Genomic DNA, 17,387 nt, shown 5'->3' on the forward strand with positions numbered 1-17,387 from the left:
ATATGAAAAGTAATATAGAATAATCCCCTTGACAACTTTTCATGCTACTCATATGTTGTAGTTTAATTACTAACAACTCTAACTTAATCACTTTTTAATAACTCTACTTTTCAACAGGAATATTTCAACTATCATAGCCATGATACTCATATCATGCTAGAATCAAATTTTGCATAATAACTAAGCTTATATTTTATGTGAAACACACATACCAGACTTACATTTAGGAGGACCACACTGACAAGAAAAAATGATTACCAGCACAATGGTAATATAACTCGTTAAATAACAGAAAGTGGCCTCAAAGAGGTAAAAAGATAAACTTTTATACAAATTGAGGTATAATATGTTAAATTTAGCTATGGAAGCCATGAACAGCTTAAAACATTTTTGAAGGGTCATGAGAACCAGCTAGTCCAGTATGATCTGCTGGTTTGATAATCGAGGATGTCACCTCTCTGCACTCTGGCATTACTGTAGTTATTATCTACTGCTACATAGCAAATTATCACAAGCTGAGGGACTTAGAAAAACATGAATTTAATATTTAGCAGCTTCCATGAATGAAGAGTCTGATTATGGGTTAGCTGAGTCCTCCACTCAGGCTTAATCAAAGTGTAGCATCAGGCCACAATCACTTCCGAAGCACTGGGTCTGATTCAGCAAACACTGGTTGCTCACAGAATGCATTTTCTTGTGGCTGTATGACTAAGGTCCCTATTTTCTTATTAGCTGTTGGATAGGGATCACTCCCAATTCCTAGAACTTGTTTTTAGTTCTTTGCCCTCTCTACAGAAGAAGGCAATGGTAACCCACTCCAGTACTCTTGCCTGGAGAATCCCAGGGACAGAGGAGCCTAGTGAGCTGCCGTCTATGGGGTTGCACAGAGTCGGACAGGACTGAAGCGACTTAGCAGCAGCAGCAGCAGCAGCAGCCCTCTCTACAACATGGTAGTTTGTTCCTTCAATGCCAGTGGGAAAACATCTCTTATGTTTCAGATCTCTCTGACCTCTTTTCAGGAGTGACTTGATTTGGTCAGAATCACCCAGGATTGTCTACTTTTGATGAACTCAAAGACAACTGATGGGGAACTTTAATTATGTTTGCAAAATCATTTCCACCATATACAGTCCCATAATTATGACATATCAGAATGATAAATCCTACTTAGAATTTATAGTTACCACAGATCACTACCACAGTTACAAATCAAATCTTACATACACTCAAGGGAAAGGAATTATACAGGGAAGGTACACCAGAGTGTGGAATCTTACGGCCATCTTAGAATTCTGCCTACCACAATGTATTCCTACTCTAATTGCTGAGTTGCCAGGGGTCCCATGGTTATGGGTCACTGAAAGATAATTTTTATTTCATTATTTTGATTCAAACTAAATTTGGGAGGATACTCAGCAGAGAGCTACAAGGCATTTGGCTGCTGAATGTACAGGAACAAACAGACAGATCTGAAGTCCTGGAGCGAAGCTGCCCACCAGCCACTCACAGCAGCAAGAGGAGAAAATGGCTAGAGAAAACCACAGCTGCACTATGGTTGTCCACTCTGGCACGGACTGCATATTGACCAGCTGTCTTCATCCACTGATGTGTAGAAAGCAAGAGAATAATATAGGAAAGGGTGAAGGGTAGCATGTTTGGTGCCATACCACGATAGCTTCCAGACTGCATTCATTATAGATTAGATTCTCTAGAGAGTAGATTTTGTCTCCTGCTTCTTATTACAATAGCAACTGCAGCCTAGCCCTCTTCTCACTATGGTCATGACCAATTTTACGGACATCTGTTTTACTCCCATCACAACAGATCACAGTGAAATCATTGTCTGAGTACAAATCCTAATTCCTTAACCTTAGTTACCTCGCCTATAAAATATACATGGAAATAACGTCTCAGAGTTCCTGAGTTGAACTTTCAACAAGTGAAGCAACCCAGATGAGTGCCAAGTAAAAAGAAAATAAATGTTATTGGTATTGGTATTTATAATTAGAATGGGTGGATGTTATAGTTACTTTGCTCTCAAGGTATACCCAGCTGTGTCAGAATTACAGCATCCACTCAATGTGTGCCTGCTAAAACTCTGTTAAGCCAGATTCCCCCATCTGATGTACCTTCAGTCTACACTATTGTTGGAGTGATAGGAACATGCCATTCACCATCTTCAACTCTCAGTGGTATCTTGCTGACTCCAGAATGGAATTCCCAAACCATATCAAGGCATAAAAATTTCCTTCCAGTCAAGGAGATCTCTAGCCTCATTACCCAAGAATCTGTCTTCAAGTCATGCTGAACTACTGCTGTAGTCAAAATATCAGGTTTATTTTTCCAACTGCTTCCTTTTACTTCTGAGAAGTCAACTTAAATATTTTCACTTGGGTGGGATATTTCACAAAACCCTTTCTCCAACCATACAATATTGACCTCCTTCTTTCTGCTTTATATTCATCTCACCTATGATCCTTTTAAAATTTATTAACTGGTTGGCATAACTAACTGCTCTATGAAACTATGAGTCCTTGAAAGAATCATATCTTATTTATCTTTCCAACATCAGGAATTATCCACGTGCATTAGTTGATCAGTAAATGTTGTGGTAAATGAAGAAGGGTTGGAAGAAAGGTCACAAGGGGAACTTAAGGCAGATGAAAAACCCTTCATGCGTTCATATCACCATGCCTAGAATCCCACCATTATTTCATTTTTCATTCCTGTAAATAACTTGAAAGGCAGAAAACATTAATCACTGACACCTTGGTGTGAAAGAGTTTTGTTTATCACTTTTGTGCAGGAAAAGTGGGACCCCTGGCAACCTGGCTATTTGACACCTGATTATACTATGCATAAAGGAGATATTCCTAAGAGCCAGTTTGTTAGCAGGTAAAAAAGCTCATCCAATAGAATAGTTGAACTGGAAAATCTAGAGTGATTCTAAGACAATCCAGTATAGTCTAAGACAGTCCAGTGTTTCTAAGACAATCTCTAGTCTGCAAAATTGTGCCTCCCTTCTTTCCTATTAACGTTTTACTATATTGAACATTCACATTTTTGGGGGTTGGGGAAATAATAAGTAATGGTGGTTCAGATGATAAAGAACCTGCCTGCAATGTAGGAGACCTGGGTTCGATCCCTGGATCAGGAAGCTCCCCTGGAGAAGGGAACAGCTACCCACTTCAGTATTCTTGCCTGGGAAATTTTAGGGGCAGAGGAGACTGGCAGGCTATAGTCCACAGGGCTGCAAAGGATTGAACATGTCTGAATGACTGATCGCACACATACATTTTTGTTAGATGGAAATGCTTGTCATTAACAAGAGGAAAAAAATCATCATTTGCTCAGGGGAACCACGTGTGTCAATTTGCTTTTACAATATCTTGGACTTGATCAAACTCTCAATTCACATGTCAACTGTTCCTTTTTCATAATTTATAAACCCTAATGATTTTAGCATAACGTTAATCAACACATTTGCATTAATGAACATACAAATGATTTTGATTAATTAACATAAAATTGTGAAAATTTGCTTGTTACTCAGTGTCCAAAAACATTTTCCATCATTTTTCTATGACTCTCTACACTTTGGGGGGTTGGAAATGCAATAAAATTCATGGAGAAATCAAAAGGGCAAATGTATTTATATCAATTGCATTTTTTAACAATTCCATTTCAAAAATATGATAAAAATATCCATTCCTATAATATATATATGTATATATATATGAAGTCACAAGGTATAGAGAGGTATATAGAGTATGTGTATGTAAGAATATTCACTGTCAGAACTTATGTATCCAAATGGGTCTTTTACCCTTTAAAGCTGTGTATGGAAGTTATGCAGTTGTTCCAATGTTGCTGCCCTTGCTCAAACATTTTCAAGCTCCCCTTTTGGGAATTCCCTTTAGATTCTGGCTACTATCAAGTTCAAACCTTCCAGTCCTCTGCAGCAGTGAAAATGAAAATGAATGAGACTTTCATAACTGTCTCCTCATTGGTAAGCATTTCTGAAAATATTTAATGTTTTAAATATTTAATAATAACAAATTGAAAATATTTAATAGAATAATATATTTAATATTATATTAGAATACATTTATTAATATATTTATAACTTATATAAATATATTATGATATATTTCTAACAATAGAAAACATTTAATAATAGTAAATGACTCCCATGGCAGATGCCTTGTGAACCCTGCTGATGTGATGAGTACCTTGGTAACTGCTTGAGCTTCCCATGGTTGCATCTCTCTCTCAACAGGAGTGTCATATCTAGCTAACCAGCAAATGTGGGCTCCTGAAGCTTGACATGGCTGGCCAAGATTCCACCTGCATGTGGATTCCTCATGAAGTTAATAGAACCTAAAGCTTGCCTGAAGCCCGTCTGTGTCCTCACTGTCATTAGCATGAAAAATAATTCAAGCTTTATCCAACTCATAGAAAGGCACAGCCTCTTCTCATCATGTTTTAACTACTTTGTCTTATAAACTGCATCACTGAAAAGGGAGATACTCAAAGAAGGGAGTAACGTGGCTATTTTTTATTGACTTATGGCTACCCACTCCAGTATTCTTGCCTGGAGATTTCCATGGACAGAGGACCCTGGGAGGCTACAGTTCATGGGGTCTCAAAGAGTAAGACATGACCGAGAAACTAACACTTTCTATGCACAGGTTTGCTAGGAAAGGAGGTTTGAAATCCAAGATTCGAATAAGCCTTTCATGTTTTCATTGAATTTCAATATATACTATCCTTGTCTACATTTCCAGGATAATTAGAAGTTCACAGCATCATTATCAGTCACAGTAATCCTAATAATTTCTTGCTACGCAGGATAGAAATGAGTCTCCACGATTCTATTCCATTTGGAAAAAAAACATCTTGGATTCACCATTCCCTTAAGCTCCTGACGTTGAAAGTTTGAATTAGGATTTTGAAAAGGTCATTTTTCTATATATTATATCAGTTATTTACTTTTATATTTTGAGACTTATGCACTGTGTATCAAAGTACTTTTTTTTACTATTGTACCACTAAATAGCAGGAAAGAAAATGATACAGTAGTCTGTGCTTTCTTTTCATTCTAAAATCCTGTTATTTGTGTAGTGCTCACTGATACATGCCCCTAATAAGTGCAAGTTTCTACGTGAACTTCGGATTCATTTTATTAAAGAGCCTAGGCATAAAAAGAAGCTTATTTTTCTCCTTGTGGACTTAATCTTGTAATTTTACAAGGTTAGCACAAACCCTCTTGAGCTTATATTTTTCCCAGACATCAGAAACATGCAGTCACTCAATCAGGAATTGTTTAAGAAAAAATATATTTAAGCCTTAAATAAGCTATGGAGAAAAGTCAACATAATTCTTCCTGTTAAAAAATGAACTCTGCTCAATGTTATGTGGCAGATTGGATGGGACAGGAGTTTGTGGACAATGGAAACATGTATATGTATGGCTGAATTCCTTCGCTTTTCACTTGACACTATCACAACACTGTTAATCAGCTATATCCCAATACAAAATAAAAAGTGTTTTAAAAGTGAACTCTGGAACATTGCTATTAATAATTTGACAAGGGCTGTGCACACCTGTGAAGAATGAGGTGCTACACTAAGTAGATAATAAACCTGACATATTTGAAGAGAGAACTAAAGAAGTAAGTGCAAATTCTAATATGGTACTTAGAGCTCACGCTCTTCCCAGGCAAAAAAAGGGAAATGCCAAAGATAAGTTTAAAGGGGGCCGAGGCCCTTCTTTCTGCTTGCCAAGATCTACCAGTCTGTCCATTCTTTCCATCTTCAGACAGGCTTTGCTAGCAGCTATGATCCTCTGGTCCCATTTACATGTGGTTGGATCAACCATACGTGAAGTAGGAATAGATTTAAGGAGCAACAGATACATTAATGTAGCATGGAATGAACCTTGCCTGAAGCCCTGCAGTGAACTTAGGATCCAGTGCGTAACCAGTTTTTGCCTTACATTTAAATCCACTGTTTACCTCTACTGCCTGCCTACCAATTACCAGAATGTCTCTTTTTGCTTATAAAGTCCTGGATCTCTGGAGATTGTCTTCTCCTCAGTGACTCACTGTGGTAATCTAACTTTTCACCCACTATGAGTCTACTACATCTTGCTGAATTTGTCTGATTCTTGAGTCACCTAGTCACCTCTTAAATATCAGTACACACGAGATAATGATAGCCCATCAAAGTTAACACCCTTCTACCCATGGTGAAGTCAGACAAACTTTGTCTTCTAACACCCTACACAGAAATACACATGTATGCACACAATCATATACACAATCAGTTAAAATTCTGCTCCCCAGCAATCCACTGAGTTCCACTGTATAATAATCCTTTTGAGGGTTTTATTATTGAAATATATTTGATTTACAATGTTAGTTTTGGGTTTATAGAAAATTATACATATATAATGCATATTTTAAAAGTTATATATATCAGAGAAAGCAATGGCAACCCACTCTAGTACTCTTGCCTGGAAAATTCCATGATGGAGGAGCCTGGTAGGCTGTAGTCCATGGGGTCTCTAGGAGTCGGACACAACTGAGCGACTTCACTTTCACTTTTCACTTTCATGCATTGGAGAAGGAAATGGCAACCCACTCCAGTGTTCTTGCCTGGAGAATCCCAGGGACAGGGGAGCCTGGTGGGCTGCCGTCTATGGGGTTGCACAGAGTCAGACACAACTGAAGTGACTTAGCAGCAGCATATATATACACACACACACACACACATATATACATATATATATATACATACACACACATTCTTTTTCAGATTCTTTTCCATTATAGGTTATTACAAGATAGTGAACGTAGTTCCCTGTTCTATATAGTAGGTTCTTGTTTTTTATCTATTCTATACATAATAGTGTGTATCTGTTAATTCTAAACTTCTAATTTATCTCTCACTCCTCCTTTCCTCTTTGGTAACCATACTATTGTTTTCTAAGTCTTTATTTTTTTTGTTAATTATTGTGTCATAATAGCAACATCAACTTAATAGTTTCATAGTCAACAATTTTTTTTAAAATAGAAAAACTAATGTAGAATTGAGGACACTAGAAAAAATGGAATAGAAGTCATTCTTTAGGATAAAAGAAGAGAATAGGTGAATGCTCAGCAAACAGAAAAGGTCAGTAGTATTTGGTGGAATTATTTCCTAATTATGTTTATGTGTGTTTTTGTGTGTGATCTAGGTTATGACAAAACATATATTTCTTATTGCAGTTGATGATCAAATACTTTTATAAACTATATATTAGAGCACCTGAAGAGTAAGGCATCATATCTACAAAATACCTAAAAGAAATTTTAAATTTGTTACCTTCATGGATTGCACATTAAGTCGGTACTTCCCTCTAGATGCAACAACAAATGCAATTTCACCTGATAAACTTTTGTTATTTTCAAGAAAGCAGATAAGCAAATCTCTGAGGAAATGGGAATGCAGACAAGTAACTTTTGACGGCAGAATAAAGAAATAGTAAGTCCTGTGTATGAAGAGTATAGTGGGTGAGTTCTAGGCTAGAAGTGCCTCGGTAGATAGGATCCAGTGTAATCAGAGCAGCCCCGTGAATTTGGACAAGTGAACAAGCGACACTAGAGAGAAGGGGGCTCCATGTGTGTAACTGGGCTCCACATGTGTAATTATTCCACTGTTAACAAGTTGTGGTGAGCTGAACTGGTTGTGTTGAGGTGAAGAACAGTGATGGTGATACCTGATACCTGTTTATATCTTTACAGTTTTCAGAGCATTTTCTCACCTATTATATTATTTTATCATCATAAGAAGAGCTGGAATTAAGAGGAAGCAAGTGAGGCACCAAGGGTGAGGCACAAGTGAGGCACAAACTTTAAGGAGGTGCTCATTCTTGGTGTCTTGTAAATGTCCTGAGCACTTTGCTCCCATCACCCTGGTCTTGGCTGTCGTCATGAGAAGAGATTTCATTAACTCTGTGTTAGATATCAGTAATATCATTAGATATCAGTAAAGTTAGGTACATAGAACTTAAGTGCAAGTGTCACTAACAGTGTTGAATCTTTAAACACTTTTCCTCCTGACTCCTGGGGAAAAAATGTAATTTTCATTTACTTCAGACAACCTCAGTAAGGACTTATACTGCTTGAATTTGCAAAATCATAAATTTGCAAGATAAAAAACCATAATATCCTTATTTGCTATGAAATGATTGTTCAGGAAGAATGGTAAACTGAAGCCAGTAAGATTTCAGCTTTGGATCCCTGAATTATGTTTGAGACACATCCATTTCAGAAAGACGCAGACAAATTGGAAACCATTTAGGGAACAATTTAAAAAATGATTAAAGAAAAGAAAGATTTGATTTATGAGGCCAGATTAAAGCAGATAAATGCCTTGGCTAAGTGACAACCAGGAATATGATAAGAATCTACAAATATTCAGTTCAAATATTAGGAGACTGTAAATATATGCACTGGAAAGGGCTTTTAAGTGTGCTATATGATAGAACTAGGAATAAAATGTAAAATTGTAGACAATAAGAAGAGGACTTTGGGAGAGGGGATTCATTAAGTTGAAAGGTAAAACATAAACTAAGTGGGGGAGAGGGGATAAAGAGGGGAAAAGAAAAAAAAAAGAACGGGAGCATGAAGAATGAGAAAGAAAGAAAAGAAAAGGGAAGGATGAAGAAAAGAGAGAGATAAAGGGAAAGTGGTGGGGGAGAAGGAGAGAGAGAGAGAAAGATAGGGAGGAAGGGAAGGATCTACTCCCTTTTTCTATAAACTACACCAGAGATATTAATATCGATCTCTGAATAGAATTTTAAAATATGAAAGGCATGAATCTTTATCATAACTTTAATAAATAAATGCTAATTGGTCCCTTACTAAAATATAGAATCCAGAAATTGTAAGGAATGCTTCTATAAAATGACTCTGTTTTACAAAAGAAATTACCAAAAAGAAAGAAAAAAAGAAATAGGAAACCATATCTTATTCCACCACATCTAATAATAGGAAATATCAGAAATAAATTTCTGGCAGGTCTCAGGAGGCATAAATATCTCTCCAGAAACCTGAGCCAGTCAACGAGATGGCATCAACACCCTACCTCAGGGGAGAAGCCCGCTGGTAAATCAAAAGGAGACAGTAATAGAGAGCTGATGAAGCTGCTCTGAAATTCAGGGCCTGGGCACAGGGCACTTGCCAACCTTTGGCTAGCTTGCTACACATAAGTTACCGTAATTGAAAGTGAATTATAAACCTGCCCTGGCACACATTCTACTTCAAAATCCAACAACAGATAATAATGCTATTAAAATAAAGACAACTGGAAATAGCCTATAGTCCCATTTTCTCTCTATAACTGGCATCTGCCTTCTTAAGGTGTCCTTCATGTTTCCTCTCCTATAAACAGCCAAGTGGTGAAACAGGCACTCCTTTCAGGTGAATTACAAGGTCAACATGGGTTGAGCACTAACTAGGCTCCAAACACTGTGCCAGCCATGTCTCTTTTATAAGCTCCTATGCCACTGAAACCCTTACCCTCCATTTCACAGATTAAAAATCTGAGGTCAAAGAAGTTAAGTAATTTGCCCTAAATCACTTATATAGTAAGAGAAAGAGTCAGGAAGGAACAGAATTCCAGACTGCATATAGCCAACACTCAGCAAGTTGCCCGGTGCATAACACATAGTAAGCATTTCTATTATACCCAACACTCAAGCATAACACACAGCAAGCACTCAGTTAATAGTATTAATTTGAAGAGAATTGATAATATAATTGAGATGTGAAAAGAATCTCCAACAAGTTTGGCCATGACTTGTTGAATTATATATGAGCCAATTACAGCCATATCTGTAAGTGAAAGTCGCTCCGTCATGTCCCACTCTTAGTGACCCCATGGACTATACACTCCATGGAATTCTCCAGGCCAGAACACTGGAATGGGTAGCCTTTCCCTTCTCCAAGGGATCTTCCCAACCCAGGGATTGAATCCAGGTCTCCAACATTGCAGGTGGACTCTTTACCAGCTGAGTCACAAGGGAAGACCAAGAATACTGGAGTGGGTAGCCTATCCCTTCTCCAGCACATCTTCCCAACCCAGGAATTGAACCGGGGTCTCCTGCATTGCAGGCAGATTCTTTACTAACTGAGCTATGAGGGAAGCTCTCACATCTATAAAATGGCATCTTTTAAGGACAAAGTATCTTTTGCCTTCTTTGGTACTGATATCACCACAAATATACCAGATTTCCTCTGTATCAAATAAACAGAAAATGGACCTAACATCTAGATTAGCCTTTCAATAAATGCTAAACTTTTATAAAACAACATATATGATCATGTCATTCTTTGTATGGTATTAGACTGACAGAAATAAGATTGATAATATGTAGTATTGATTACAAATAAATTGAAAATAGTACAGCTTATGGGTTCCCAAGATCATATAGAAAAATAGAGAAACCCAGTCTATACTTAGAGATCTTATAATTCCACTGGAAGACAAGATATAAATGCATGGAAAGGAAATTAAATTGAGCTTTCAATAGCCATTTGAGATTTTTTCCAATAATTTCCATTCAACTAATATTTAGGAAATGCCTACTATGAACCAGAATGTGCTTTAGGCATCAGCCTACAAATAAAGACTAAGATGGGATCATTGGTCTCAAGAATCCTGTGGTCCACTTGGGGAGAAAACTTGCACAGTTTTAAAACAAAATGATTAGCACTTTAGAGAAAGGCATATAGTGCTAAGGAATACAGATAAAGAAAGGTTTAATTCTGGTGACAGTGAGCTTTATGGTTTTATCGAGGAAGACTTCCCAAAGGAGGTGAGGCCCAAGCTGGGTCCTGATGAAAAAGTAGGAGTTTTGTAGGCCAACAAGGGAGAACACCCCAAGAAGAGGAAACGTCATACAACAGTCTATGCAGGTATAAAAATTATCAAAGACTATGGCAGATATGGATAGGGAAGTCTTACTAGCAAAGTTACTAATATTTGGTGGGGGAGGATTTTACTTAAAACTATTCAATTTCAGTTTTTTGTTGTTGTTGTTGTTCCCCAGGTCCACTTGAATGCTGACAAATACTGAGATGAGTTCAAGGCCATCTCAGTTAGGACCTTAGCATCCTGACCAGCATATTGGAACGTTTCCCTCCTTCACTATATTCAGACTACATAAGCTAAGGCATTATCTATTGTTTAACTTAGCATATCTAATATATGAGGACCATCATTAACATTTTATAAATCATCTATTATATAATTTCAATGTTCAAATAGTGTTCAAGAGTATATCCACTTTTTGGAAACTAAACAGAATTGCAGAAGAGACATCATGAAATACATGATTAGTTAAAACCTAAGAAAAAACCTAAGAAGTGAGAGTCATTTCTTTTAAATGCAAAATTACAAAAGTGTATACATTGATCAACATGGATATGTTGGAATCTAAGTAAGTCTTAGAATCTCATGAATACTGCTATGAGACATTCTTTTGAAGCACTGACTGTAAGGAGCACAGTGCAATCAAAGTTGTAAAAATTATAGACAATAACATTTACAGTTACAGAATTCTGATGAGAATTCCAGGAATTAAACAGTTGCACTCTTCACTTTCATACAAAAATAAACTCGAAAACTGAGTGATGACATTCACCTTGCCCATTTCTAAGGTTAAGGAAAGCTTTATGTATTAATTCTCTCCAAGTGAAAACAAGGAATAAGTTCACATATAATCCTGGAGAAATTTAATTGAAACCTCATAAAACATTCCGCATGAATGGTTTTCAACAAAAATGTGATGTCCTTAAAGAATAATGAGCTCCAGAACTTCCTCTTCAAACATAATCAACATTGTCGTTGAACTTGGTCACTCCTTCCTCCTGTGAATGATTGCCTTTTGCAAATGAATTTTAACAGAATCTCCCCTCTTAATTTTGCTGCTTCTGGAAAACAGTCTACTTTTTTCTTAGCCATGTCTCACCCATCACTTTTGCCAGGAATTAATTGCACCTTGAAGACATTGAGATGTTCCTTCAGAAAGCTAAGACCTACCCCTTCCAAATCAGACCTCTATCAGGCACTGAATTAAATTAGATTAACTCCTGATTTAATACTTTAGCCACCTGATGCAAAGAATCAACTCCTTGGAAAAGACTCTGATGATGGGAAAGATTGAAGGCAAAAAGAGAAGGGGGTGGCAAAGGATGAGATGGTTAGACAGCCTCACCGACTCAATGCACATGAATCTGAGCAAACTCCAGGAGATGGTGAAGGACAGGGAAGCCTGGCATGCTGCAGTCCATGGGGTCACGAAGGATCAGATATGACTTAACAACTGAACAATAACAAATGTGGCTCCAGGCCACAGCTTCCTACTGACTACTGTTTTTCCAGTTCTGATAATTCGGCCTGATTCATGTATAAGACTGTATCCTACTCTTCCTTGGTTGATAGATTCTCTCATTTTTGACTTCCTACCACAAGCTTTGACTGTAGTCTTTGACTGTCTTGATCCCTTGATGTGGTCTTATGAGGCCTTTCTCTCTCTAATCTCCTCCAGCCATTAACAAGTCTTACGGAGTCTTCATCCAAAATAAACTCTTCTGTCTCCTGTAATGTACTGTACTAGTAATAATCCCAATTACTTCTTTTCTTTATCCATGAAATTATTTTCAATTTTTTGTTCAATTTTTATAATGTTGTGTTGGTTTCTGCCATACAACAACACAAATCAGCCATACTTCTGACTTCAGTACTGAAACAACTTCTCATTTGTCCTCCCTACTTCTTCTCTTATTCCTTCCAATCAAAGGGGTTTCTTAAAATATATATATATTGGATCCCCTTATTATGCACACACACAACCATTCAGTGGCTTCCCATTTTATCAGAATAACATTCCAAATGCTTTTTATGACCTATTAAGTATTGCCTCCCTCTCTAATCATCTATAAGGGCTCAGAATTTTGCACCTGTTTTTCCTTCTTCCTGAAATGTTCCTCCCCATTACTCTTTTAATTGTTGGTTTCTTCTGAGACTTCTGACCTCTGTTCAAATATTACTTTCTTACAGAGACCTTCCCTGACCATGTTATTTAAATAGCTGTCCCCTCAGCTCCATAGAAACATGTAATTTAAAACCTTCTCAACATCTTGTTTGATTCCTTAACTCTGGACACAGTGGGTAACTGTAAAAATACTTCTCTTTATGAGGGTCTTGTCTTTCTCCCAGGAATATAAATTCTTTGAGGCAAAGATTCTAACTTTTTGACATTTTATTTCCAGGGACTAGTATCAAACAAAATACCTAAAATAAAATAAACAAATGCAGTAAAATAATTAAAAATAAATAAACTCAACAGACCTAGTTGAGAACAAACTCAGAACACAGGTGTATTCACACATTCACATACCTTTAATATACACAATAGCACTAGAAGAAAAGTAAGTTTCTCCAAGTATTTGTATCATTATCAGATTTTAACAGAAATTCCCGAATCTAAACCCAGTGCTTTGCTTTTTTCATGATCTACATTAGCAAAATCACTGTTTCACTTAAAAGTTTGCCTCTTGCTGACATTTCACCATGCAATTTTCTTCTACCATGTAAGTTATTTTTTAAAAGTCAAGCAAAAAATATAACCACACACATTGGCTTTATGTCCCTAAAATCAGAACAAAGCACTCATTAATAAAAATCTCTTCCTCAAAACTTGTCACATTAAATTAAAGATGGGTTAAAGAAAAAGAATGGATCTTTCTAGTGATAATACCAATGGTTAGAGGCCAAAAGGCAATTATCCGCTTGTTTTTTGATAACTTAGTCCCAAAACCTTAGGGATCTTTATGCCACTACTTCATTATATCACATTAGAAATAAATTGCAGCACACGGTAAAGGCATTATTTTCCTAAATGTACTAAAAACTGTGCCATAAGGAGTTTGCAACACAAGTGATAACTATCAGTTGCAAAGCTAGTGCAGGAAGGCAGCCAAAACTCATCTTTCTTTCATCCAATAACCTTTCATAGAACATCTGACAGTCATAGTGACTGAGATCAGGATCTGAGGATGAAGGGTTCAAGACTTCAGCTTTGTACAAGCATGTGGCATTGAACCACTCAGTTCATTTATCCTTAAAATCCGGTTAATATAACATCTATCCCATAAGGTTGTGGTGAGAAATAAGAAGACAAAATGAGTAAAATTTCCACTACATAGTAAGATCTCAAGAACAATCTTAGTTTTGCCACAGAATAATGTATCCTGACGGGCATACTTTTAAGATATCCTGCATCCTTCAGGAAGGATGAAAGGGTACTTGGTGGAATGGTTGGAGTTAAATAACTTTAGGTTTTTTAAGAACAAACTGTGCCCCTTCCCCATTTTTAAAACAACATTACTGAGGTATAATTTGCATGGCTTTGAATTTACTGATTTAAGTGTACAATTGAATGACTTTCAGCAAATTTCATAGTTGCATGCGCATGCTCAATTGCTTAAGTCATGTCCAACTCTTTGCAAACCTCTGCTGTCTAAGGTATTCCCCGGGTAAGAATACTAGAGAGTTGCCATTCCCCTCTCCAGGGATTCTTCCCGACTCAGGGATTGAATCCGTGTCTCCAGTCTCTTCTGTGTTGTAGGTGGGTTCTTACCACTGAGCCACTGGAGAAGCCCTCATAGTTATACAACCATTGCCAAATTCCGAAGTTAGAATATTTTTGTTACCCCCCACTCCACCAAAGATCCCTCATGCCCAATTGTAACTGCTCCTCTTCACACACCCAGCCCCAGGCAACCTTTAGCTTAGTTTCTGTCTCTGTAGATTTAACTTTTCCTGAAATGTCATATAAATGGAATTATACAATATGTTGTCTTTAGTTTCTGTCTTTATCATGTCACATAAGGTGAAAGTCAGCCTTGTGGTACCCTGCATCAATAGTTAGTCTATTTGTTAATAGTATGCCATTCCATGAATATGCAGTGCTGTTCTATTCACCAGTTGACTGACATTTGAATTGTTTACAGTTTTTGAATACTACCAAATGCCAGGCTGAATGAAGCACAAGCTGGAATCAAGATTGCCGGGAGAAATATTAATAACCTCAGATATGCAGAAGATACCACACTTATAGCAGAAAGCAAAGAGGAACTAGAAAGCCTATTGATGACAGTGAAAGAGGAGAGTGAAAAAGCTGGCTCAAAATTCAACATTCAAAAAACTAAGATCATGGCATCTGGTTCCTCACTTCATGACAAATAGATGGGGAAACAATGGAACAGTGACCGACTCTATTTGCTTTGGCTTCAAAATCACTGCAGATGGTGACTTCAGCCATGAAATTAAAAGATGCTTGCTCCTTGGAAGAAAAGCTATGACCAGCCTAGACAGCATACTAAAAGGCAGAGACATTAGTTTGCCAACAAAGGTCTGTCTAGTCAAAGCTTTGGTTTTTCCAGTGGTCATGTATGGATGTAGAGTTGGACTATAAAGAAAACTGAGTGCCAAAGAATCGATGCTTTTGAACTGTGGTGTTGGAGAAGACTCTTGAGAGTCCCTTGGACTGCAAGGAGATCAAACCAGTCAATCCTAGGGGAAATCAGTCCTGAATGTTAATTGGAAGGACTGAAGCTGAAACTCTAGTACTTTGGCCACCTAATGGGATGACCTGACTCATTAGAAAAGACTCTGATGCTGGGAAAGATTGAAGGCAGGAGAAGGAGACAACAGAGGATCAGATGGTTGGATGTCATCACCCACTCGATGGACATGAGTTTGAGCAAGCTCAAGGAGTTGGTGCTGAACAGGGAAGCCTGGCATGCTGCAATCCATGGGGTCTCAAAGAGTCAGGCATGATGGAGTGACTGAATTGAACTGAATAATGCTACCATAAACATTCTCTCCCTGGAGAAGGAAATGGCAACCCACTCCAGTGTTCTTGCCTGGAGAATCCCATGGACGGAGGAGCCTGCCAGACTACAGTCCATGGGGTCACAAGAGTCGGACATGACTTAGCGACTAAACTAAACATTTTCTTACAAGTCTTTTTGTAGACACATTTTCATTTCTTCTGGCATGTTCCTAAAAGCCTTCCTTCCCCCATTTTAAGTGAAGGATCTGCCCCTGACTGTCTTCTGTGCACCTTGGGGAGAGTAATGGAGTTCTGATACCAGCTTGTAACTTGTAATTACTGAGGCAGCTCATGTGACAATATGGAGAAAGGACAACAACTCTTGTTTCTGCCCCTTTTCCTATAAATTTCCTTGTGACCTAGGGAGAGAAGTAGCATGCCTCTCAGCACCGAAGTACTAACCAAAGGCAGGAACTAGATGTTCTCTGAAGTATCTTCTACCTTGAAAAGTGTAGAATATTTTCAGTTACTAAAGAATTTAAAAGCAAACCACAAATACAATCGCTGAATCATCTCCCTTGCCTCTGGCATTTTTGGGATTGGCGTTATGTGGGAGGCCAGCACTAGTTCCAGAAGAATGATACAGAAAGTGAATGAGAGAATATGGGTATACTCTCCTACAGCATGCAGAACCCAGGATTCACAAATTGGTGCTCTAAATAGACCTCTTATGCTTTTGAGGTTCCTCTTGCATCTCACTATCTTTTTCTGACCATATTTTCTAAGTTGGTCATTTCATTCAAAGTTACCTGGGCACACACACAATATGGACCTAACATCTGGATTAGCATTTCAATAAATGCTAAAGTTTTTTAAAACAACATATATGATCACTTCATTATTTGTATGGTATTAGACTGACAGAAATAAGACTGACAATATGTAGTATTGATTACAAATAAATATAAAAATAAATATAAAAATACAACTTACAGGTTCCCAAGAGCATATAGAAAAATAAAGAGACCCAGTCTATACTTGGAGATCTTATAATTCCACTGGAAGGCAAGATATAAACACATGGAAAAGAAAATAAATTGAGTTTAAATAGTCATTTGAGATTTTTTTCCCAATAGTTTTCATTCAACTAATATTTAGGAAATGCCTACTATGTACCAGAATGTAGGCATCAGCCTACAAAGAAAGACTAAGATGGGATCATTGGTCTCAAGAATCCAGTTGGGGAGAAAACTTGCAAATGCACAGTTTTAAAACAAAATGACTAACACTTTAGAGAAAGGCATATAGTGCTAAGAAATACAGATGAGGAAAAGTTTAATTCTGGGGACAGTGAGCTTTATGGTTTTATCAAGGAAGACTTCCCAAAGGAGGCTGAGGCCCAGGTTGGGTCTTGATGAATAAGTAGGAGTTTTGTAGGCCAACAAGGGAGAACACCCCAAGAAGAGGAAACATCATACAACAGCTATGCAGGTATAAAA

At 37.4% G+C, this 17,387-nt stretch overlaps 1 protein-coding gene across 1 annotated transcript in view; it reads right to left on the bottom strand.

Moving 5' to 3' along the window:
- Positions 1 to 17,387, bottom strand: part of KCNIP4 (Kv channel interacting protein 4) — a 1,324,407-nt gene that overhangs the window by 591,631 nt on the left and 715,389 nt on the right. The gene's annotated exons all lie outside the window — the stretch shown is intronic.

This window comes from Bison bison, unplaced genomic scaffold (assembly GCF_000754665.1).
Source record: "Bison bison bison isolate TAMUID 2011002044 unplaced genomic scaffold, Bison_UMD1.0 scf7180017864464, whole genome shotgun sequence".
NCBI classification, from domain to species: domain Eukaryota; kingdom Metazoa; phylum Chordata; class Mammalia; order Artiodactyla; family Bovidae; genus Bison; species Bison bison.